Source organism: Uranotaenia lowii, chromosome 2 (genome assembly GCF_029784155.1).
Source record: "Uranotaenia lowii strain MFRU-FL chromosome 2, ASM2978415v1, whole genome shotgun sequence".
Classification (NCBI taxonomy): Eukaryota; Metazoa; Arthropoda; class Insecta; order Diptera; family Culicidae; genus Uranotaenia; species Uranotaenia lowii.
In genome coordinates, this window is record NC_073692.1 from 341,056,844 (window position 1) to 341,080,826 (window position 23,983).

The 23,983-nt window shown below is 33.7% G+C and overlaps 1 protein-coding gene across 2 annotated transcripts in view; it reads left to right on the forward strand.

Annotated features, from left to right (window-relative positions):
- Positions 1 to 789: 789 nt before the first annotated feature.
- The window catches only part of LOC129746548 (sodium-dependent nutrient amino acid transporter 1-like), an 82,257-nt gene continuing 59,063 nt past the window's right edge, over positions 790 to 23,983 (forward strand). For both annotated transcript variants that reach the window (XM_055740240.1, XM_055740242.1), the window contains exon 1: positions 790 to 1,141. The gene's annotated coding sequence lies outside the window, so the exon portion shown is untranslated. The remainder of the gene's footprint in view (positions 1,142 to 23,983) is intronic.

The window sequence follows — 23,983 nt, forward strand, 5'->3', positions numbered from 1 at the left end:
CGTTTAGATGTATTATTTCAACAGAAATCCCTAATACTACAACGTCTCCAGAAATTACATCGTCCATCGTTACATTTTTTTTTTTTTTGCTGTGTACTTTACACATATCTAACGTTCAACTCCAATGACATTGTTTCTTCAAAATTTTATATTTTAAGATTTGATTATTTTTCATTCTATTATCTGATGACATTAAACAGTTTCTTAAGTATTTGAAACATGTGATACATAAATTCTATGAAAATAAGGCTCTTTGAACTTCTTTCATTCAAACTGCAATATCTCACATACGACCAAACGCTTTGCTCTACAGAATGGTCACTAGACCGCCGCAAGCTTTGTATATAAATTTCAAATTCTTAAATTTTAACACCTCCCAAAAATTTTTTCGATTGTTTTTCTGCTAGAAATAGCAATAAAAATTTTGTAAGCGAGATTTCCATTCATAGTTTTCATTTTTCTTTACAACAAAATTCAAACGTTAAAAAACATCGCACGCGCGAAAATTCATCAAACACGTGCTTCAACCGGCGACGCCGCATATCGTGGGCGTCCCGTCCCATGCATTGGCGCTCGAAAGCTCCCGAGGAGCTTTTCAACCCTTTGGCTCAAGCAGCTGTTGTTGATAGGAGCCGGAACGTTTGAAAAGCCGGCTTAGCTATAGGTAGCTAGGTTGAATCCAACACTCATTCTCTAGAACTTGATTCAATTGGCATCAGTCAAGTGCCGGACGCGAGATGAATAAAGAACAGTACGATTGCGATGTTTTGCTCAGTCGAACGTTGACTTTGAACGCGTGCGGTTTGTTTTTCCCTTCGAGGCATAACTGTGGTGTAGGGAGTTTAAGTGAAAATTTGTACTCAACAAGGTGAAATATTAAGCTTACTGGAAAGGTGCAAAGGATTAGGGGAAAGTGAATTCGAAATTTGCAACTTATCGTGAAAAAGGTGTTTTATTAATGGAAAGCAAATGAAGGCCTGGTGATCAAGAAGCCAATCTCAGTTGCTGCTTGACAAATACGTCTGGAGAGAATTCAAACTGTGATAAGAAGATATTCTGTGAGAAAAGTTTCAGTGATAGAAACAAGTGTACTGAATTTGTGTTTCTGTTGGTTCAACTGAAAGGAGGCGTTCATTAAGTGGTTAGTATTGAAAAATTTGTTCGACACAAAAAAATTTCAAACATTCTTAATGAATTGAATACTGAAAACTCAAAAAACATAATAAATAAAAAAATAACACCAATTTTAAGTAGAGCTTGGAAAAATGCCAAAAAATTAAATAAGAATATATCCCAGCGGCGATCAAAATAAAATAACGAAAAAATTAAAAATAAAAATTAACAAAAGCCGCTTTAAAAGTAGGAAAAGAAAACAAGGATGTTTGTATCTTAATCATATGTTGCAAAATAGTAAATTATAAGCAATACTACAAAAATTGATTTCATCTTCTGAATCAACTAGAATTGGTGGAACTTTCTCAAACATGATTTTATCTGTAAATTTTTCTCAACAGATCGATTTACATAAACATATATGAGATTCTCAGAGTCAAAGGGGTATAAGTGACAAAATGGTCGATTTTGAGTTAATGATACTAAACGATTTTTCATATTTCAAACATTATTTGGAGATTTTTTGTATTTCGAGAATTATTTTACCTACTTTCACGTCTGAAAGAAAAATACAAATTCTCGTAAAATATATGGGAAACACAACAATTTAACAGCATGTTTTCTCGCATTAAGCTTTTATGCACTTTGGCTCCAAGGGCCTCATATTTAAAATTTCAAGCTTCGGATACAGAATTGAAGAGTAATTATGAAATAACTACAGGTTATCTATTTTTGAAAGGATAATTTACAGGTGTATCTTCATTGAAAAATATCAAATAGCCTCTGGGCCAGGAAAATCCAGAATATTTGATCTAAAAATCTTCCGGACAATACTCGAAAATTTTGGTCAAAACCCAATTATTCCACAAATTAAAAAAAAACGAATCGAACATATCAGAAGAATTTAAATTATAATTTTCAAATCCTGAAAACCGTTCTTTGATATTAAAAAAAAGTTGCATAAAACTTTGTTTTTGATTCAATTCGAGTTTTCAAAAATAGTGTTTATAGATCCAGGCATAATCCGGGCTTTATAGACAAAATTTGGGATCGGCCTTCTCCCAAATTTCATGTCAAATATCCGGGCTAGTTCGGGTTAAATTCTAATAAACTCAAAATAATAAAATAAGCTTTGACAACTAGTGGTTCAAATAAATTTAATTCTTCTTTCATCCTTGAAAACAAAACAATGACGCTTGAAGAAAACAAAAAAAAAATCCTTAATCCAAAATAAACAACCAGAATTTTAAATTTCATTTAAAATCAACAGATACAATAAAAAATTTAGATGGCTACATGTGTTCAGTCGGTTAAAATCTTGTCCGTACAGCACTTATATCGGTACCAACATATTCTCTGAAGGTACTTTTTCTTGAACAAAAATATTTTCATTTAATGTAGAAAAAAGTAGTTTTTTAGATGTATTTAATCATAAGTACCTATACTAGATCCAAAAATAATGCTAAAAATTGTTTAAAGTGTTTATTCAATTTTCCTCAGATATCAGCAAAAGTTTCCCGAATTGTTACTCACGCAGTTTCGAAAATAGTTGCCAACTAGGAGCTGATTTCAACCATTTTCTGATAAACTTTTATCAGTAATGTGAAAAATAGCTCTCATTTTTTTATTTTTCAGTAAATAAAAGCTAGCAATCTATTGATCCTGAAATTTGGTAGCTTATAGTTTGTTTTGATTGCTTTTAAACTGAGGTTGCCAGAATTTGTCACCACGTATCCTGGCCGGACAAATCTGGGATATTTTATCTGAAAATCTGGCAAAATCCGGCCATTCAATTTCAAAATCCGGGCAATATCGAGGAAAATTTTGTCAAAACTCAGGAATTTTTCAATAAAAACCAGATTGAAAACTTGAAAAAAAATTATCGTCAAAAATCATCAGCAGATTTTTTAATCTTATTTTAGGCTTTAAATCAAAATCTACAGACTTGTATAGTAAATTTTCACACTTGTATTGTAAATTTAACTTTATTTATTTCCCATTTCGGGATATCCGGAAAAATCATGGAGGTGGGGGTCCGACAAAAGCAGAACTTGATATTTGTTCCGGTTTAACTTCAGACCGCTTTGGTGTGTTGAGCTGATTTAATGATTTTTTCACTGGTTACGAATCAACTTAAACACAGGGCATAATTTTTTGGGAATATAAAAGAAGTTTTGACAGTTATCCAGAAACTTCTGGAAGCTGATTTCAAATGCAGAATAATTGATAATCATTTTTATATAATATTCTTGAGAAATAATATATGTTTTAAAGTACAATGAAATAAGTAGTAAAATTTATGTTAAATTTTTATCGAACCAATAAAATTTTTGACAAATCAAATCTTTTAACGCATTTAAAAAAAAAAACTTTGGAATAAAATAAACAGTTGCGTTCAAAAAAGAATGAAATCGCATGAAACTTCGCACCGTCTTCCAACTTTGACAAGCTGCCATTTCTCTCTCGGTTGATAATTTTTCATGAAATTTTCACACAATTTTTTTTTTGTTTCGATTATAGTCGTTTTATCATCTTTATGGCATTCGCGACTTCATCAACGGTGCAGTTGGCGGATCGTTATTGAAAAACTATCCGGTACAACTGTGTTCGATGTTTACTCTTGGGCTCGAACTCGCGGACATCGACTCAGGAGACAACAGACTTTCCAACTGAGTTTTATCACAAGCCCTTAACTCAAATTAGTTCATCTGCCCAACTAACGCTTTTTGAAAATTCGAAGTCTTTGCAATAACTGGATACAAAGATACATCTATTCTCGTAAAAAAGGGAAATTTGGATCGATTTACTAAATTAGCTGTATCTTTGACAATTCTGATTGAAAAATCTTAAAATTTGGTTCCAAAGGGGTAAAAATATAAGATCTAGTACCTGGCCAAGTTTCGTCAAAATAGATTATTGCGATAAAAAATGGTACCTGTGCCGGTAAAACTGCCAGGAAATGCATTCGCTAATGAGTTGTTGATGGTCACAATTTTTTTTATTTTTTCTTTAAGGTTAATTTAAAATTTTCATTCTTGCGATATATACGCAAAAATCAAAAATCTCAAAACGCTTTTTAACTCAAGGATTAGAGCTTTCACTCATTGTCATTGATAAATCACGCAAAACGATGTTCCTTGTTCTGATTTGTGGTTTAATTCATTGACGTTCTGATCTAGAAATTTGCCTTTAGCAAATTTTAAGCAATCTATTTTACAAATTTGAAATCAATACTTTCAAATCACCAAGAATCGATTCCAAGTTAACTTTTTGAATTTAACCATAATTAAAAGCTCCGGATAAAAGAATAAAAAAAATAAATCCAAATTCTAAAATAAATTTCAGATTGTCAGGCAGAATGATAATAATCGTTTACTTTTAACCATTTTTATTATCATTTCTTTTATTCATTTTCAATTGAAGAGTAGAAAGAATATTTTTGCTGCAATATCTCGGATCAAAAAAAAACATTTAATCTCGATTTGAAATGTGAATTCTCGATAAGATAATACATTTTCATTTCAAAATTTAGAGAATGTATTCAAACTTATAGTTCATGATTGAATTTAATTCGATTAAAATAAAAATAATTTAATTTTTAGAACCAGTACTTAATCATAGTCATAGATAATTTGATAAAAATCAAAAATTATTTCATTTTGAATGCTCAAAATTTTAATTATTAAAATAAAAGGCTTTAAAAGTTCGTTTTTGAAGTTGTCAATAATAAAAATAATAAATGTATCGTTGATGAATTTTCTAGCGCAGATTTAAAGGTTAAAAATTTTAAGCTATGAAAATTGTTTCGCCGTCAATTGAAATTTCGAGTCCTGGAAAGGACAAAACGAATAAACTATGTTTTTCTTATAAAAATTATGATTTATGGGCTTCCAAGAAGATTTTGGTTCCAGAACAAAATAAATCAGAATTGAAAAACAAGGAAATATCTATAGATTTTGGGTGAAAATTTAAATAAAATACGAACATAAGTTTTTTTAAACATTTATAAGGATATTTTTTAATTAAAACGTCTCACCATTTCAAAAACTTTTTTAAACGATTTAATTGGTAACTCTGCGGAACAGCATTTAGGTTATTTTTTTTTTAAATTTCATTTTGTAGGTTATGGGGTCCTGAAATCGAGTCTTTCATCAGATCTTGACTAACACCTCTAGTTTGGTTGATATGAAGTTTATAATTTTGAAATGAGTCAGTTTTAATTGAAATCAATCATTGATAACTGATGAACTAACAAATCTACACGTAGATAAAATTGATTCTGAAATTGTTTTTAATATCTCAATCAATTAAGTATTATTATTTAAAAAATGATGATTATAAAATATCTAAAACAAGTCAAGTTCAATTCAGCAAGCTCAGTTTAAAATTTTTGTTAAAGCCTACAAAACTATTTGATTTCTGCTTTGAAAAATATCTTGAATTCAAATTAGTTTAGATCATCTTTCAAAATTCGTTGAAATTCCCGTATTTAACAGAGTGGGAAAAAGACAAAAAAAAATCTATAACTTTTTTTGCAGGAGTCAAAATTAAGTGCGGTCTTGGGGAAAACTGATAGTTGAACCAAAACTTTTATTTTGAAAATTTTGATGTTTTAAAGATCCGTTCAAAAATGGGATAATTTGATAATAGAGTTATAATAATTTCTCACTTTTTTAGAAAATTAAAGCTGATAAAAAAAATGCATATTTGGATTCAGGGCATCCAAATCAATCAAAATTATCTCTTTAATACTTGAGCATCGGAAAAACGTGTATTTTGGATGTGGAGTTGAGCATTTAGGAAAAGTAGGAAAAGAAAAACAAAGTTGATGCTTAAATTGGTTTCTAGAAGAATGATTCATGACACCTTCAATTTTGTATTGACATAAACGATTTTGTTTATAATCAACGTGATTAGTATTGAAGTAATGCATACTAAATTTGATTTTTTTGCTTAATCTGTTGACTATCGTGACACTCACATGGCAACCAACTTTTTGATATGAAAAATTTGTATTTGATGAAATACTGTTGAGGTTGGAGTTTCATCACAACAATTTTATTGAATTGCAAATCGATATTTTCAATTATAAATAAGTTCATTTCGTGAAATGTCTGAAGCCTACACAGCAAAAATTATTTCCTGTAAAATTACGCAAATGTCCTGTAACAAAAAGGAGCAGGACATTTACCGTAATTTTACAGGTCGAAAAACAAATTACGTGACATTTAATTTTAAGTGTACAACTATTTTACAGGACATTTGCTGTAATAATAAATGATTTTCGTTAACTTTCAAGGATAACAATTCAAAATTACAGGTTTTGTTAATTACAGGTTGATTTATTTTAAAGGTTGCAGTTTTCAGTTACACGTAATAGTCAAATTTTTTTTCTGTGTAATGTGATTTTGAACTAAATTTTGGAGGCGAGCAAATTTTCTGATATGTTTGTTAACACATATTTTTACGGCCTTTTATCATCAAAAAAGGCAAGTTTCCTAGTAAATTAACAGTTTTTTTGTGGTGGTGATTGTGACATCGTAGTCTGTACCAATACTAGAGCATGACTGTCTTGGCACTACCTTCTTTAAATATTCCTAGGTGTTCGTTCTATAATAAAGTTTAAGATTAAGTTTATCTAAAATCTTGGATAGTTTGGATAATTATTCCTCAAATTTGACTTTGAACATATTTATTTCTTTATCTAAATGTTTAACGCTCATCCTGCCCAGAAATATTAACCCGTTACAGTCCCTGACTAAAATCAATAGATCTCTCTTGTTTCCCAACCGATTTATACAAAATTTATAGTTCTGTAAACCTCGTGATGTAACTCAAATATATTTTCCAGACAATATTCAACTTAAACTCTTCAGTTTTCCCCTATTCAAAGTCTAAGAAATAAAATCCAGAAAAAAAAACATTTTTCGGAAAAAAGACTGAAGATCAGCTTCGGAACGCTGAAAAAAAATTTCGCTTAATTTCAAAGAAAGCTGAATTTAGAAGCTATGCGTTGCACATAAGTATATATTTTTTGATTTTTTTTCTAGATCATGACCACAGAAATGTAAAAAAGTTATGTGAAAACAGTACTTTTTCATCAATGATCCGTCAAAATTTTTGAAGTCACACAAGATAAATTTTGAATAGAGTGTTTACGTAATTTGGCACTTTTTTGAATTTTGAGATTGTAAAAATGCGAAACAGCTGGTTTTGAACTTTTTGTAAATTTTCAATTTCTCAGATTTTCTTAAATTCAGATTTCCGCAATAAATATTTCTATATTCACCAAAAAGCCGATTTTATACCGGTTCTAGTGGTGTAATAACATAAGCGCTGAAGTCTTTTTTCCGAAGCATGTTTTTTGGATTTTTTGTCTTAGACTTTCAATAACGGAGAACTGAAGAGTTGTAGGTGAATATTGTCTGTAAAACATCTTTGAGTTACATTAGAAGGTTCCCAAAACTATAAATTTTGTTAAAATCGGTTGTCAAACAAGAGAGATACAGCCGTTTTAAGCGATGAGTGCCAAATTGACACTCAAGGTCTGATTAGGGAGTTTTTGCCTGGGCTTTCAGGGCGCGTCCATGAAAGAAGTAATGATGCAATATTTAAGGGGGGGGGGGGGGGGGTAGGGTCTAACACTTTCAAAAAATCATTTTTTTTTTATTTTTTTATTGTAAAATATTTCAAGAATGTTGTGCCAAATTTTCAAGTCAATTGAAGCAAAACTGTAGAAATTATAGGCCTTTATCTCATCCTATCTAAAACTGCAAGAAAGCAAGAGCAGAAACTTCAAACGCGTTTTTCTCAAGACATATTATCTACATATAAAATACCAGACCCCAACGTTTTTCTTTTTTGTTTTTTTTTTTACTTTGGGGAGATTTTACAGGTGAAAAATGGCGGATTTTTTCGTGAAAAATCGTAGTTCTTACTTCAAACAGCCACAAAAATATCATAAAAAAATTTTTTTAGTTAAATAAAAACGATGGGGTCCAGAAAAACATCTATTAAAAATATTTTGCTCTGATTTTTTGACTTCAGATGATTCTGTGCTGAGATACAGTGTCCACCGCAAATCCTGTTTTCTAAAAGGCATCCTCGAAAGTGCTCCGTCACCGGCTCATTTTTCAATATTTTTCTACGAAAAAATTACTAAATGTTCTTTTAACTATGCTTTGTATAATGCAAAAAATTTGAATACATTTGTTTGAACGATAGCTCTAGAAAAAAATCGTGAATATGGTGTTTTTTTATACCCTTTAAACCTAACCCCCCCTTAAGTTATCAAGAATTCATTCAGGGTTCCCGAAGAAATTGTATTATTTGGATGTACCCGAATAAAGTTACAAGCCGTCAAACTTCCAATAATGTCATATTAACACTCAAGAGTGGATTAGGGTAATATTGATTCTGATAAAGTTCATTCTGATTAACATACTTTCTTTTATTTTTCAGTTGAATAATGCTTTTACAATTACGACCTGACAATATCTCACAAAATTTAGTACAATTGATGAATGATAAAATTCTATCGCTTATCAGACTGTGGCTAGACGGGGTCACGCTTTTTATTATTTGCTCAAAATTTCACAGCTCAATATATCAACAACAAATAGTCTGAATATTTTTATAGACGCACGCAGAGCACTATTGTTAGAAATGAGAATCTTTTGTTATTTCAAACAGAAATTGCATCATTTCTCTTTGTATGTTATAAGTGGTGCAATAAATTACACACAGTCACCTTAAAATTTCAAGTTGAACGCAATCGGACATTGTGGACTGTTTTAAGTCAATGTTTTTTTTTTGTTTTTTTTTATATTTTAAGACTTTGAATTTCTTTGTAACCGTCATTTTTGATTTGCAACCCGGAAATACTTGCATCAGTAGAGTTGACATTTGAAAATCTTTACAGATTTAAATCTTTCGAATCAAACGATGCTCTCAAATTTTTTAATTCATCTTACTTTGAGATATATCTAAACCACTCATGGTCTTACAGAACTGTGAAAAACAGAAATATAACTTGAACTGTCCTTTTAGAGTTTAATTTACTTGTCAAAAGCCCCAATCAAAAACGACGCTTAGATTCCTAGTCAACTCTTCTGAGCCTATAATGTTGCGATAACCCAAGACCGTTTTTTTGTCCAACTATTTAAAATTGAAAGTGATACATTATAGGCTTGAACACAAGATTCGACACTAAATAGTTGGTGATATTAAAATCAGTTGTAGCTCCTGGTATGACTAACTTGCACAGTGGAAAAAAAACTTCAACCTAACAATATCATCTGTTGGAAGCGTCTTGTTCGTCATTTGGTCGAAGATAGTCAAAATTATTCCTACGGAACAGCTCGTGACATGATGATGTTCCGGATAGATCACGTTCTACCGTTTACGGAAAGCTCTAAAACGGAAATATCCAAATCGATTATGCATCATCCTTCTCCGTTTTCAAGTAACGGGCGTCACGGGGATTATTTATGACTTTGGTCTCGAGAACATGATTGCAGTTCACGCGTCTCGGATGTAATAAACTCAGCCAGCTTCTAAAGAAATTCACTTCACTTTCAGTTAATAGATTAATCATTAGCGCAAATCAGTCCGCGTGTGGTCTCTGTGAGTGAGGTTAGAGAATAACTAGGATCTGGAATCAATTGAACGAATCCAAGGAAAACTGGTATCGACTGCGCCTCCTGTCTGCTCGCTAGTGGGTCTTTGCTTAACAAGTTGCTCAGCTTCCCTCAGTCGTTGTAGGTACCGGTTTAAATAGAACTTAACTAACGATGATCTGGAGTCGGTTCGAAGGTGTAGGGGAGAGGCGGGCTATATGCGCATATTAAGGAAAGCACTCATTTTCTCCCATATTTCAATAGATAGGAGTCTGAAAACTATATACACATGAGCGGACATCTGTTTTATATACGTTAGAGCAATTTTTCTGTTAAAATCTCTTACAGTTTTTGTGAAAATAATTTTATAATAAAAGAAGTCAAAATAGCCGATTTCCGGAACAGGCGGGCTAAATGCGCATATTTATGTTTTAAGCTATATTTCATTAACACTTGCAATATTTTGATATTATTTAATTGAAAATGGTAGAAACGGATGTTAAACATACGTCAAGGCTGAAATTTGGGTGAAATTTTTTACATCACTAGTTTTTTTGCATGAAACATAGTTAGGTATGTCATATGGCCATATTTCATTTTTAAAATTTTGTTCACATCGTATTTTTATCGGTTCAGTATGAAGTTCTTCTTTTTTCGCTGTAAGATCGTGATTTGAGCGTAGATTTAATGTTTAAATGATAAAAAGTAAAAAATTTATAAGACTAATCTATTTTTCTTGATATAGGCATTTAACCTGCCTTGATATGGGCATTCAGAACCTGTCTCTTATTCCAATATCTTATCATTTACAACTCTGCCAAAAGCTTCAATTTGTTGAATTTCCGATTTCCAAATGAATAAGAAAGAAAAACCATTAAAACTTTTGTTCACAGAATCTGTACGCACGATAATTAAAGTTCAATATATTACAACAAAACTGACAAAAATCTTGTTTGAATTTTTTAATTTTTTTGGCTTTATATAACCATCAAATTTCTTCATGCCATGTTTCAATAGCGTATTACCCTCAAACTGCACTGATTAGATACGTTGAATCTGCAGCCATATCGTCAATCGGCTGTATGCGCATATTACCCAACATGCGCATTTAGGAACACTTCCCCCTACCTTTGAGTGCTCCTTCCCGTGGAGAACATACGTGTTTCCCTCGAGATTGAGCGTTCATTGAGCGATAGGCTTCCTGATTCTTCGTTGTTCTGTTACCTGGTTTAAATGAAAGCAAAAAGGATTGCGATAGAGCTAAGATAGAACCAGTTTATTTATTTTTATTAATTGACTACTGTCACGTTAGCGGGAGATGATAGTTGGTTAATGCGTAGGTAGGCACTTGTGTTGAACACTTTTACTCGAAATGCTTTCGATTGTTGCCCTACCGTGAACTCAAATAGAAATAACATCGAATGTGAAATTATTATCATAATTTTAAAACCAATTTACCACCATCCATTCCAGCTGTATTAAATTTAAGACAGTTAGGTTTAAAACCTTTAACGCATAATGTTGCTTTAAACAACACAACACAAACTTGAATCTATTAGTAAAACATTGATCCAGGATTTTGTTATATCTAAAATTCTGTTATACAACTAACTCATATGAAAACTTAACGTCTTTAAATATATTCAGTTCTGTATTCGAGTTAAATGAAGTTAAATTTATCCGACACATTCAACAGGGCATAAATTTTTTAACATTGAGTAAAAATCAATCAAATTTTGCACACTTTCGCATTGATGTGTAAGGCCGATGACATAGTGAATGCGATGCGATGCGAATCGGCGAATGCGATTCAATGCGGTGAACCACATTTGATGAAAATGTATGTAAATCGCTTATACCTGACATACTCAACGCGATGAAGCAGATGTCAATTTGTTCCGCCGCTGGAGTTCGCATTGGCCGCGTTCGCTAATTCGCACTGCATCGCTCCCACTATGTCATCGGCCTAATGTTTTCATGCTGTCAAACTCAAAGTCGTGTTTTTTCGATTCAACGATAGGGGATGTGAACGAAACCAAGTCGAGAAAACAAATTATTTCCAAACACTTGGAATGTGGAATGTGGAAAACCTGACGCACCGGCAGTTGGAAAAAAATTTGAACATTCACCATTCAACCGTCTCCAGAGTGTTGAAGCGTTTCCAGGAGCGGTTGACGTTGTACCACGGCAAAGAAGCTGGAAGAAAACCGGGCCCGGAGAGAAAGGTGAAGCGGGTGATTAAAGCAAATCCCAACGTCTCAAGCCGTGATTTGGCTTAAAAGATCGACATGTCGCAGAGTTACGTCCAGAATGCAAAAAAGAGAGCAGGACTACATACATACAAGGTAGAGAACTTCCAAACCGCGAAGAGCGGCAACAATCGACGACGGCTAAAACTCGGGCACGGAAGCTCTACGAGAAGATGCTGACAAAATATGGCTGCTGTGTGATGGACGACGAATCGTATATAAAAGCCTATTCTAAGCAAATTCCGGGGTTGGAATTTTTCACTGGCAACAGCAAGTTCGATGTGGACGACAAATTTAAGGAGAAGAAAATGTCAAAGTTCGCCGTTTGCCGTTCTTGCAGCAGTACGACGAAGCTCCGCTATTTTGGAAAGATTCGGCATCGTGCCACTGTTTTTAAAGATTCCTGGAGTTGTATGAGGCCAATTCTGTCCATTTTGTTCCAAAGAAGATGAACCCGCCAAACTGTCCGGAACTGCACCCGGTGGAGCAGTATTTGGCAATAATGAAGTGGGAATTTCGGAAGAGCAAGAAGACAGTCAAACACTTGAAGGACATGTTAAGAATATGAAAAAAAAAAAAAAAACAGAGGAATTGGTACCGGATGGCACTGTAAAGACTTGATGGAGGGCATCAAGCGAAAATGCGTTCAATTTAACACTCAAGGCTCCATCGATTAACTTTTCGTTGGATTATTGAAATTAACATATGACCCTAAAATTTTGGTTTCATTCTAAACATTATCAGAAAATAGGCATGACAGGCGACACCGAAAATTGTCGCAATAATTTCGTGTTCGCCTTTCACATTCAAGAGCTACTTCACTTTTTCTCTATTAATAAATAAATAAGTAAATAAATAAATAAAAATTGCGCATTTTTGAGTTATGAAAGACCAGAACATCTGAATTGAAGGTATAATCTGATAAACGACACACTATTTTCGCAGCTTTTATTTTTCATCACCTTCTTCCAAGTTTTAAATTCTTGAATTCTAAACAGTCACTACTTGAATGGGGCAAAGAAAGAAAGAATGGGGCAAATGTGTCACTCTTGAGGTCTGCAACTTTTATGTCTGACTTGATCAATTTCTTAAAAAAATGACATTTAGGAGCACTTTTTTAATCATCATTAGACCGATTCTTAAATAGGGCTATTTTTTCATCCCTGAAAAACTTGAATGTGCAATTTCATTAATTCTTCCTTCAAAATTACAAAAATACAACTAAATCATTATATAATTAAGGGAACTAGATCATTTTCCTCGTATCGCCAGAAAAACGAATGTCAAGCTCTTCTATTCACAGTGGGGAATTTGTAGGAATTGTAGAAAAATTAAGTTAGGAGATAAATTCCTAAATTTTACATTTATATCATAAAATTTTTGATGTGTCTGAAAACTGAATTTCCGAAACTGTCATAAATATAACCAATTCGTTCGCTGAATCCAAAAGTTATTTTGCGGTGAATAGCTGTGTCTATTCTTTATTATATTTTCATAATAAATTTTCAACAGCTTCCTATTAAAGAGGAATATTTATTTCAAAACTTTTTATTTTTATTATTGAATTTTTTCGGCGAATAAATTACTACTAAATTACTTGCCAGTTGGTCCGGACGTTTTGAGCTACTTTTGGCTTTTCACTACTCTTCAGTGGACCTTAAATCAAATTTATTTTCTTATAATTTACCATTTTACTTTACTATCTTAAACTTACTTAATCTAGCGATCGTCTATACTACTATTTGTAGTTATTTGTTTACTTTTGACGTTATGTTTACATTTGTCTGTCAGTATTTAAGTCTTAGATAGATTGAAGTTGTAAGCTTACTTAAAATTTATAGAGTCCTTCTGTTTATTGACAACGTCGTTATCACCCCTAATTTTGATGTGGAACATTTCTGCACAAATTTTTGTGTTACATTTTGAGACTTGTGGAATTTGTGCCAATTTATGCATTCAATAAAGGAAGTATTTCGCTGAAAAATTTTCTCGAAGATCGTTACTTCTTATCTTATTAGGCAAAAAAGTTATTAGCTGTTGAATTATAGGTACACAGCAAAAATTCCATCGCGCAGATTTACAGCGAATACGATGCAAATTTTTGGACCATCGCTTCATACGCTAATTTAGATTTCATTTTTAAATTTACATCGTGAGATGTAAAAATGCAATCACTGAAGAAAACGGAGAAATTTAAATTTACAATTTTTTTCTTTTCATTATTCATATTTCGTGTGTTTTTGTGTTGGATGTAAAAATGAATTAAATCAATTTTTCAGCTAAATACATATCAATTTTTTATTTTGAAAACGGAAGGAACGAATGCAAGAAGCACGGAAGATTTAAGTTTTGTTTATTATGCAACAGAATATCCAGTAAGCTGTATACTGTCACCCAATCAATGAATCCCGCTCAGAGGCTAGCGCCCGTTACCAGCCGGAAACGTCTCATGCGCAGATGATTGTGATTGCGCCAGCCCGCTGGGATCCTTTGATAGTTTGGGCCTACAGGTAAGCCTTGCCAAGACCACGGCTGCATCCTAAGCGTTCCAGTACGAGTTCAGCACACGTAGATCCCGATAACTCATTCGTTTTTGTGCGAGCGACTGCAGGTAGCGTTACGACTTCAGCTGCTTGACACTGTGGCTCTTCGCTATGTCTTTGGTGTAACCCTTGTTACCGGGCATTTGCGGCCATCACTGCGCCCCCGGCTGCGGAAGAGTAGAAAACCCAGCTGGGCCTTGTAGCCGAGACGACGAGCCATGTCCAGGGGGGTTGGCCTAGAAGTCCGTTGGAATTTGGTCAACTGCGGGTAATGCCTAAAATCAGAATCTGAAAGAATATATTTTAAATCAGAACAAAAATTGAAACCAAAAAATCATACTTACTTGAAAGCGGAGCAATTATGGAAAACCTTTCTCTCAATTCCAAACCATTTCGGAATCTTTGTTGTTTCGTTCCTGGACAGACAGGCACCGGCGTTCCTCCATTTCGAACTATTGAAACAATCCATTTATTGCTCGAGTGCAAGTTTTTTTTTTACTTTTGTTTGTGTTGTTTTGACGTTCGGCGGGGACAGCTGAGAAAAATTCATAGCGAGGCGATGTAATTTTAAAACTTTTCAATGTCACATCCAGAACGGCGATGTAAAAATAACATCGAATCACACTGAAAATAAAATCTCTCCAATTGGTTTTAACTTTAAATGCAATTCGATGTAAATTTATAGCAGTAAAAGCTTATGGTTCCGAATGTTTACATCGTTTATGCAATTACGTTGCGTGTGACTTTATTTATTTTTTGCTGTGTATGTCTTATATCATTGAAAAATTATCAACTAATTTAATATCACTAGTGGCGCCAATGACTACTTTTCAATGAATACTTTGCTAGGCACTAGCAGTGATGTCAGTTGAAATGAATGTTTTTCAATGCCAGAATACCCCTCCTAAACAGCAAATAACTATTTTTGTCTGATAAGAAACGAAGTTACGATCTTTGCATCGAGCTTATCGATCGTTTTACGAACTTAAATGAATTTATAAATTTACACAAAGCCCATTGGCAGACTCGGTTCCAGAGAAGAAACAAAAATTAAATTTATTTTTTTAAGAACAAAATATTCAATTTTCCCAAACAAACATAAAATTTTTAAACCCAGCTAACAATTTTCTTGATAAAATTTTCAACAACTTCATAATACGTTTCAAAAACAATATAGAATGATCGTATAAAACTCATAAAAGAGCATTTATCTAACAAAGTGGAGGCAACATACATATATTTTTTGAAATTCTGGATAAAGCAATAAGAACCTTACGAATTAAACTATATTCAATATCTAACTCGTCCGAAAGTTTTGCTCTCAACGCATGTAAACCGTCACCAGCGACAATTTTTGCTGCTTCTCTTATTGGGCAATTCTTAAACACCATCCGATTTTCAGACATTTTGGTTGCACTGCTGATCGCAGAGAGAACAACAAGCCTGGTTTCGCACTTGAAAACCGCGTGGGATAACAAATTGATCGATATCGACTTCAGAATCTGCAAAAATGGCGGACTTTTTATCATATCCTATTTAAACCGACTTCAAGAAATCATTTTTACGTTCTTTTACTTATTTGGTAAGAATTGCGATTCGGAGGAGCGTTTTTAACGATTTGAGCTATCATTCCCAATGCGATTTCATGAAAGCTGGGAATTTACTCAAGTACACTGCCGGCCAAAAGTTTGGAATCACCCGTTAAAAAACATGCAAATTATGATCGTTCATATCTCAGCTGTCTTAAGACACATTGAAAATCTTTTGATCTCATTTGAGAGATAATGAGCAATAGCCATTCTGGAGGTATTTTGCCCAGATATAATGTTTTAGTTTTGTACCTTAAACTTAACCTAAAGTTAGGACATTTTCAAAAAATCGCACTCAATATTCAAAGACGATCATCTCGGGATAGGGTGGACCAAATTTCAAAATTTGAGTTGCATTCTTTACTTTTCAAAATGCAATAAAAAATTTGTGCAAAATTTATGAATGTACTTTTAATTAATAGAATAGACACTTAAGGGGGGGTAGGGTGTAACACTTTCGAAAAATCGATTTTTTTATTTTCTTATTGTAAAACATTTCAAGAATGTTGTGTCAAATTTTCAAGTCAATTAATGCAAAACTGTAGAAATTATAGGCCTTTATCTCCTCCTATCTAATACTGCAAGAAAGCAAGAGCAGAAACTTCAAACGCGTTTTTCTCGAAAGCACATTTTTAAAGTCCGTGGACATCGTCATTTGAAAACTACTTATCCGATTCTTTTCAAATTTGGAACATGTTTTCTACATATAAAATACCAGACCCCAACGTTTTTCTTTTTTTTATTTTTTTTACTTTGGAGAGATTTTACAGATAAAAAATGGTGGATTTTTTCGTGAAAAATCGTAGTTTTTACTTCAAACAGCCACAAAAATGTCATGAATTTTTTTTAAGTTAAATAAAAACGTTGGGGTCCAGAAAAACATCTATTAAAAATATTTTGCTCTGATTTTTGGACTTCAGATGATTCTGTGCTGAGATACAGTGTCCACTGCAAATCCTGTTTTCTAAAAGGCATCCTCGAAAGTGCTCCGTCACCGGCTCATTTTTCAATATTTTTCTACGAAAAAATTACTAAATGTTCTTTAAAAAATGCTTTGTATAATGCAAAAAATTTGAATACATTTGTTTGAACGATAGCTCTAAAAAAAAATCGTGAAAATGGTGTTTTTTTTTACCCGTTAGACCCTAACCCCCCCCCCCCCCCTTAAGTTATCGTCCAAAAGTTTGGGATCACCCCTTAGTATGGTTTATCGGCCAAAAGTTTGGGATCATTCTTTCAAAAACATGTAAATTTATCTCATTCATATCTTCCTCAACAAACATCGTATTGCAGATCTGAAGGGTTCATTTGGATACTTAGGAATTGTTGTTTTTCCATAAATTCATTCAAAAATTATATTTCAAAGTGATAACCATTAAAAATTCGGAATTATAAATGTGAACGTTCAAAAAACAATTAATTTCCGGTGATTTTTTTATGGTTATCACTTTAAAATTTCATTTTTGAAGGAATTTATGAAAAAACAACAATCCCTAAACTTCCAAATGAACCATTCAGATCTGCATTACGATGTTAGAAGAAAAAGATATGAATGAGATGAATTTGCATGTTTTTAAAAGAATGATCCAAAACTTTTGGCCGATACACCATACTAAGGGGTGATCCCAAACTTTTAGACGATAACTTAATTGGCTATTTTATTTATTAAAAGTACATTCTTTAATTTTTGCAAAAAAATGTTTTATTGTGTTTTGAGAAGTAAAGGATAAGGATTCTAATGCAACTCAAATTTTGAAATTTGGTCCACCCTATCCCTAGATGATCCGCTATGAATATTGAGTGTGATTTTTTGAAAATGTTCTAACTTTAGGTAAAGTTGAAGGTACAAAACTAAAACATTATATCTTGACAAAATACCTCCAAAATAGCTATTGCGCATTATCTCTCAAATGAGATCAGTAGATTTGCAATATGTCATAAGACGGCTGAGATATGAACGATCAAAATTTGCATGTTTTTCAGTGGGTGATCCCAAACTTTTTGGCGGCAGTGTAAATGTTACTTAAAAATTCTGGCAAAATATCATAGAAGACTACATCCCTACAAACATTTCAGAAGGTATATTGCAGGAACAACAGAATTATTTAAAAATAATATACCAGATGAAAAGATTGTATTAAACTTACCAAAATAGCATATTGCTACAGAAGTGAAGGCGATATGTCTACAATGACAAGTTTCCAACGATTCGATTTCCCCACAAAAAGCATAATAAACGATTCCAAGTAATTTGAGCTAAACGAAAAAAAACTTCCTCGACCGAGATTTGAGCTCCAAGCCCTCGAATTTGCTGTCCGATATCTTACCACGATGCCAACTTGTCAGTTGATAAGATCCACGCTATAGCTCGATAGGTGAGATTTTTTTACAAACCGGTCAAAAGAAGGAAGGGAGAGACCGGATAAAGTGTCAATTAAAGGAACGCCCTCTTTAAGATAGCTCAAATCGTTAATATCGAATTAGCATATTATAAACTTTTCGGATCATTGTATTGATTTTACTACTATCCGATTCAACTTTTTTTAGGCAAGAATTTCGTAAATGAATGATAAAAAATCACTAAATACCAACGTGAATTTGAAAACAATGCTTTGAACTTGGAAAACTAATTCCATTCCAAATCTTATTAAAAAAAACCAATCTTTAATTGAACTTATTTGAACGTATGAATGCCAACAATCTACGCAATAATAGCTCATCATTCCATTTTTCAAGCACCGGAGATAATTTCTACAAGTAATTTCAGACAACATTTCACACCGCACATGAGTAATGTCAACAATCAAAGATTTTTAATCGTTCCGCCTTCCGTCAAACAGCAGATTTATAAGCGCCGGAATCTCACCGGACGATGTCACAGAAGTGCACTCTCACGATGTGTTGAAGCTCCCATCAAAGAGAATCATTTGCATACAATAATTTTCTAATCGAAGTTCGCTGCCACCGCATCAATGACTGAACGTGGCTAATCCTCCAAGTATACCCATCGGGGCATCTTCAGTAGCGCCGTCTTTAATTGACCTGGCCTAGCGTATCATTCGAGTATGATGCACTTGATCTTTCTCACTCAAGTACGCCGGTGTGGTTGATCAGCTTTCGTGGGAGAAGTATCAATTTCACGCGAACTTGAGGAATGCCACTCGTGGGAATTAGATTGACGATGCAAGGCATGTTTGATGAACTAAGTACAGGCGACTGGTTGTTGAACCTTGACCTACAAATAAGGGTTGAATTTAATTTTTGGAAAAAAATCCTATCTTCACCGTTTCCCAGTTGGTAGATCTATGACCGAAGCGAAGCGAAAACTTGAATGAATAACGGATTTCGAAGTGTGTTTGATCGATCGGCGGAGTGGCTGTTTCCGATTCAAAAGCTGCCATAAAATTGTACAAAAAATAACCAACGTCCAACGTGAGTAGCGTTAATTACTTCAGTGTTTTACGAGGCACGAACCGATGGCAAAGATGCGACAAAGCCGACATCGTTAACTGCATAATTACAAGTGGTAAATCGGTTATTGAAATTAATTTGCGATTGATTCATCGGGAATAAATAATAAATAATCGTTCAAAATAACATTCGTCACTTCGAAATTGGATTGCTCTTTTTATAGCTGTAAAATACTAGGTATAAGTACTGCATCGCCATGAATTTGAATAGTCTTGCTAGGCAATCGTCTCAAGTGGTAATCATGAAATACAAATAGGGAAGTCTGCTATGTTACGTTCAAAAACGTTGATGATACTTGAGAGGGATCAAAAGTACATCAAACGAAAATTGTACGGTTAAGTGTTGAATAATTGTAAGATCAAATCTTAAGATTGGGTCTTTATACACTTTTTTTTGTTTTTTTTTATTATTTTTATTTTTTTTTTTTTACACTTCGTACCTGAAAACCATAAAATTTCCAAGGTGATGGAAAATTTAAGAGATACATGTGGATCAAAGAAAAGGAAGAACATAAGCCGTAAATATCATGAATTTCTCGAAACAGATACAACAACCTACCGACAGGATTTGAACCAGCAATCTACGTTTCAGAATAAAGGGCGCATTAGTCAGATGGGTGGTGATAGAGAAACTAAAGAAATCAATAGGAGGCAAGAACGCATGTGAAATACACACGGAGTTATCGATGGAAGGTCCAGCAGTCGACCGATTGAGCTCGTCATGCATGTTCGTGCCTGTTGCTCACCGTGGTATTGCCAAAAATAGTCTGTGTTTGGTGAAAAAATATTCTGATTTTCTTTGATACTTTTTCCATAATGACATTGAAAAGTTATGACGAATTGGGTATTTTTTACATTTTACTTGGGAGAAATCAATCGACATTACCAATCCTATCACATTTTTGGAAATCAAAGTAAGGAATCCAAAATTAACACATAGCCCAAGTAACACAGATCAAGCTAACTAGCATATCGATGTTTTATTATGGTTTTATCATGGCTTTTTTTTGTGCACTCGTTTTATGACGGTTTTATTATGGTCATGCAAAATGCTTATATTTTTGAATCGACCATCTGTTTTCAGATAGTTTTGAAAACGCTCATAAATCTTCCATTAAACATACTGTTTTAGTTATTTAGAAAGAGTTAGGAATGCTATGTTTAAACTACAATAAAACACAAACTTAGAAGTTTGCTCCAAGCTTTCTTTTGCATGTTCTATAATAGCACTCAGTGCCTGATTATTAAACCGCCATAAAACTTAGTGACAGTTCTCGATCGAGACGTCAAAACAGGACACGCTCAGATAGCACATATTTGAATTGTAATTCCCTTTTTTACACATTTTTGATAAGTTCTGTGTGTTAATTTTGAGTTAAATAATAAAAAATTATAAAAATCTATGAAAACTTCGAATTACCAGAAGTGGAATGAATAACTCTACAATATGAGTATTGAGTGAAAAGATTCGAATAGGAGGAACAAAATTTGTTGCTTGACGCCTTCATTAATACAAGATGGCGGCTTCTGCTTTTATTTTCAAAGCTGTAAATAACTGAAAATATCATGAAACCTTCTTAATATTGTTATTAGGTGAAAGTAGTAAACGAGTAAAAGTCGAATTTCGTTGTCCGTAGCCATCTTAACACGTTCGAGACCGATTGCACACCGTGTGTGCAATGGAATTTTTGTGCCTTTGTCAGAACAATCTTTCCTTGTGAGTTTTCTATTGCTCGGAAAAATTATATTCTCATACCAATGGAATCCGCAAATGTTAGGCAAAATGTATTAGGAAATGGTTTTGATGAAAATCAAACGACATAAAAGTTATCTAAGAGTAAAGTACTATGAGTACGAATGTCCTGAAAAGGCCTCCGTCTCGAATGGGTTAAATTCCAAGATGGCGGCTACCACTCAACTTGAAAATACTGTAAATGACTGAAAATCGCCTCAAACCCTTACAATATGGGTATTAGTTGAAAGAGATGAACCAGTAAAAGTCGAAGTTCGTTATTTGACGCCATCCAAATTCAAGATGGCGGATTCCGCTGAACTTTAAAATGTTGTATATGACTAATAATCATATGAAACCCCAACAATATTGGTATTGTGTGAAAGGGCTAAACGAGTAGTAGTCGATTTTCTCTTTTCGCTTTACTCTGAAATGCTGTAAGTGACTCAAAATCGCACAAAACAACCACAATACAGACCCCGATCGTTTTTGGCGACATTCGATTTTGGCTACATCCGATTTTAGCACATGTTCCTAAATCAAACAAATAACAGAAACAACATTACCTTATAGTTTTCGCTATAATAGGACCAATACAATTTAGACATATTAGCATGATAGACATAACACAATTACATAAATAGCAAATATGGCAAAAAAACAAAAACTATCGACAAAACACGAAAAGTGCTAAATGCATCAAAAACATGATAAAAAATGTAATACTAAGTAAAAACAAAGTTGGGAAAAAAATCGTTCGATTTTGACAACACAAAATGTTCGAGCGGATTACCAAAAACAATCAGGGTCTGGTTCTTCTAGTTTATCCCTTTCAACGAATACCAATATTGTAAAGCTTTCTAGCTTGTAAAGGTTTTTAGTCATTTGCAGAATTTTAAAGCTCAGTGGATGCCGCCATCTTGGATGTCGTTTGATAGAAAACTTTGACTTCTACTCGTTTGGTCCTTTCACACAATGCCCATATTGTGGGAGTTTCATGCGATTTTCAGTGTTTAACAGCATTTTAAAGTTCAGTGAAAGCCGCCATCTTGGATTTCGAGATGCACCTGATAGCGAAATATGACTTCTTCTAGGTTAGCCCTTTAGCCAATACCTATATTGTGAGGGTTTCATGCGATTTTTAGTTATTTACAGCATTTTAAGGTTCAGCGATAGTCGCCATCTTGGATTTCAAGATGATCTGATAGAGAAATTCCACTAAAACTGATTAAGCCATTTTACCCAATTACCATATTGTGGGAATTTCAACTGACTTTCAATGATTTCAATCACTTTATAGTTCAGTGGAAGCCGCCATCTTGGATTTCAAGTTGACGTCTTGGATTTCAATTCGACTTCTTCTAGTTTAGCCCTTTCACCAAATACCAATATTGTGGGCCTTTCATGCGATTCTCAGTGACTAACAGCATTTCAAAGTTCAGTGGAAGACGCCATCTTGGATTTCAAGATGGCGTCTAAAAGAAAAAAAAATTCGGCTTCTTCTAGTTTAGCCCTTTCAACCAATACCCATATAGTGGTTGTTTAATGCGACTTTTTGTCATTTACAGCATTAAAAGTTCAGCGGATGCCGCCATCTTGGATTTCAAGATGGCGTCTGATAGCGAAATTCGACTTCTACTCGTTTAGCCCTTTCACCCAATACCAATATTGATGGGGTTTCGTGCGATTTAAAGTCATTTACAACATTTGAAAGATCAGCGAAAGCAGCCATCTTGGATTTCAAGATGGCGTCAGACAACGAAATTTGACTTCAACTCATGATTTATTTCACGGGTGATTAACAACCAATCCGTTTTTATTTAAAATGTCTGTCCTCATTTAGTGTACTAAGGATTAACAACTCAGAAATGAGGAACTCATCCTTAGCGTGTAATTGGTTGGCTTGCGAGAGAAACGTCAAATCGTAGCTTTTTTTGGGGTCATAATTAAACCTTAAAAAAACTATGAATTGACTCACGCCATGTTGGTTGCTAAATCGAAGGGCACAAAATGACGCCATGTTGATGGATTCACAATGCAAGCATTGGAAAATATTTTTTCAGGCATATTTTCCATCAATTCCATCATGATTGACCATCAGATTTGACGAGGCGCATTTATTTGAAGATACTATTTCATACACATTTTACCTAAAATCTTGACTGGCAGTACAAAAGAGGCTCATAATATGGTTAAAACATTGCTATTTTGGCTATTAATTTTACCAGATCATATCTCAATAATGCAATTATCTTCGACTAAATTTGACACACCACATTCCGTAACTCAGAGATACAATATTCGTAGAATTGGGTACAGTAGTTTCTGAAATATAGTATGCCAAATTTCCCGAGAAAATCGCGAGAGAGAGAGAGAGAGAAAGATTTTCTTGTTTCAGGTTCAACACCCAGCTTATTTGCGGCATCTCAGAGAGAGAGGTTAGGGTTTCGCTTGAAACTACCGGCCGGCACTATTTGTCGTCTCAGCGACTTCCGGTTTTCGATTTCCCCCCGATCCAGACTCGACAAACGTTTCCCAAACACTTTAATTACATTTGTAATGGTTGATTTGGCAACTTTTAGCGATTTTGCCAGCTTTGCGTGCGAGTAGCTCGGATTTTCGCGATGCGCGAGCAAAATTTTGATACGCTGCTCTTCTTCCTTGGCCGG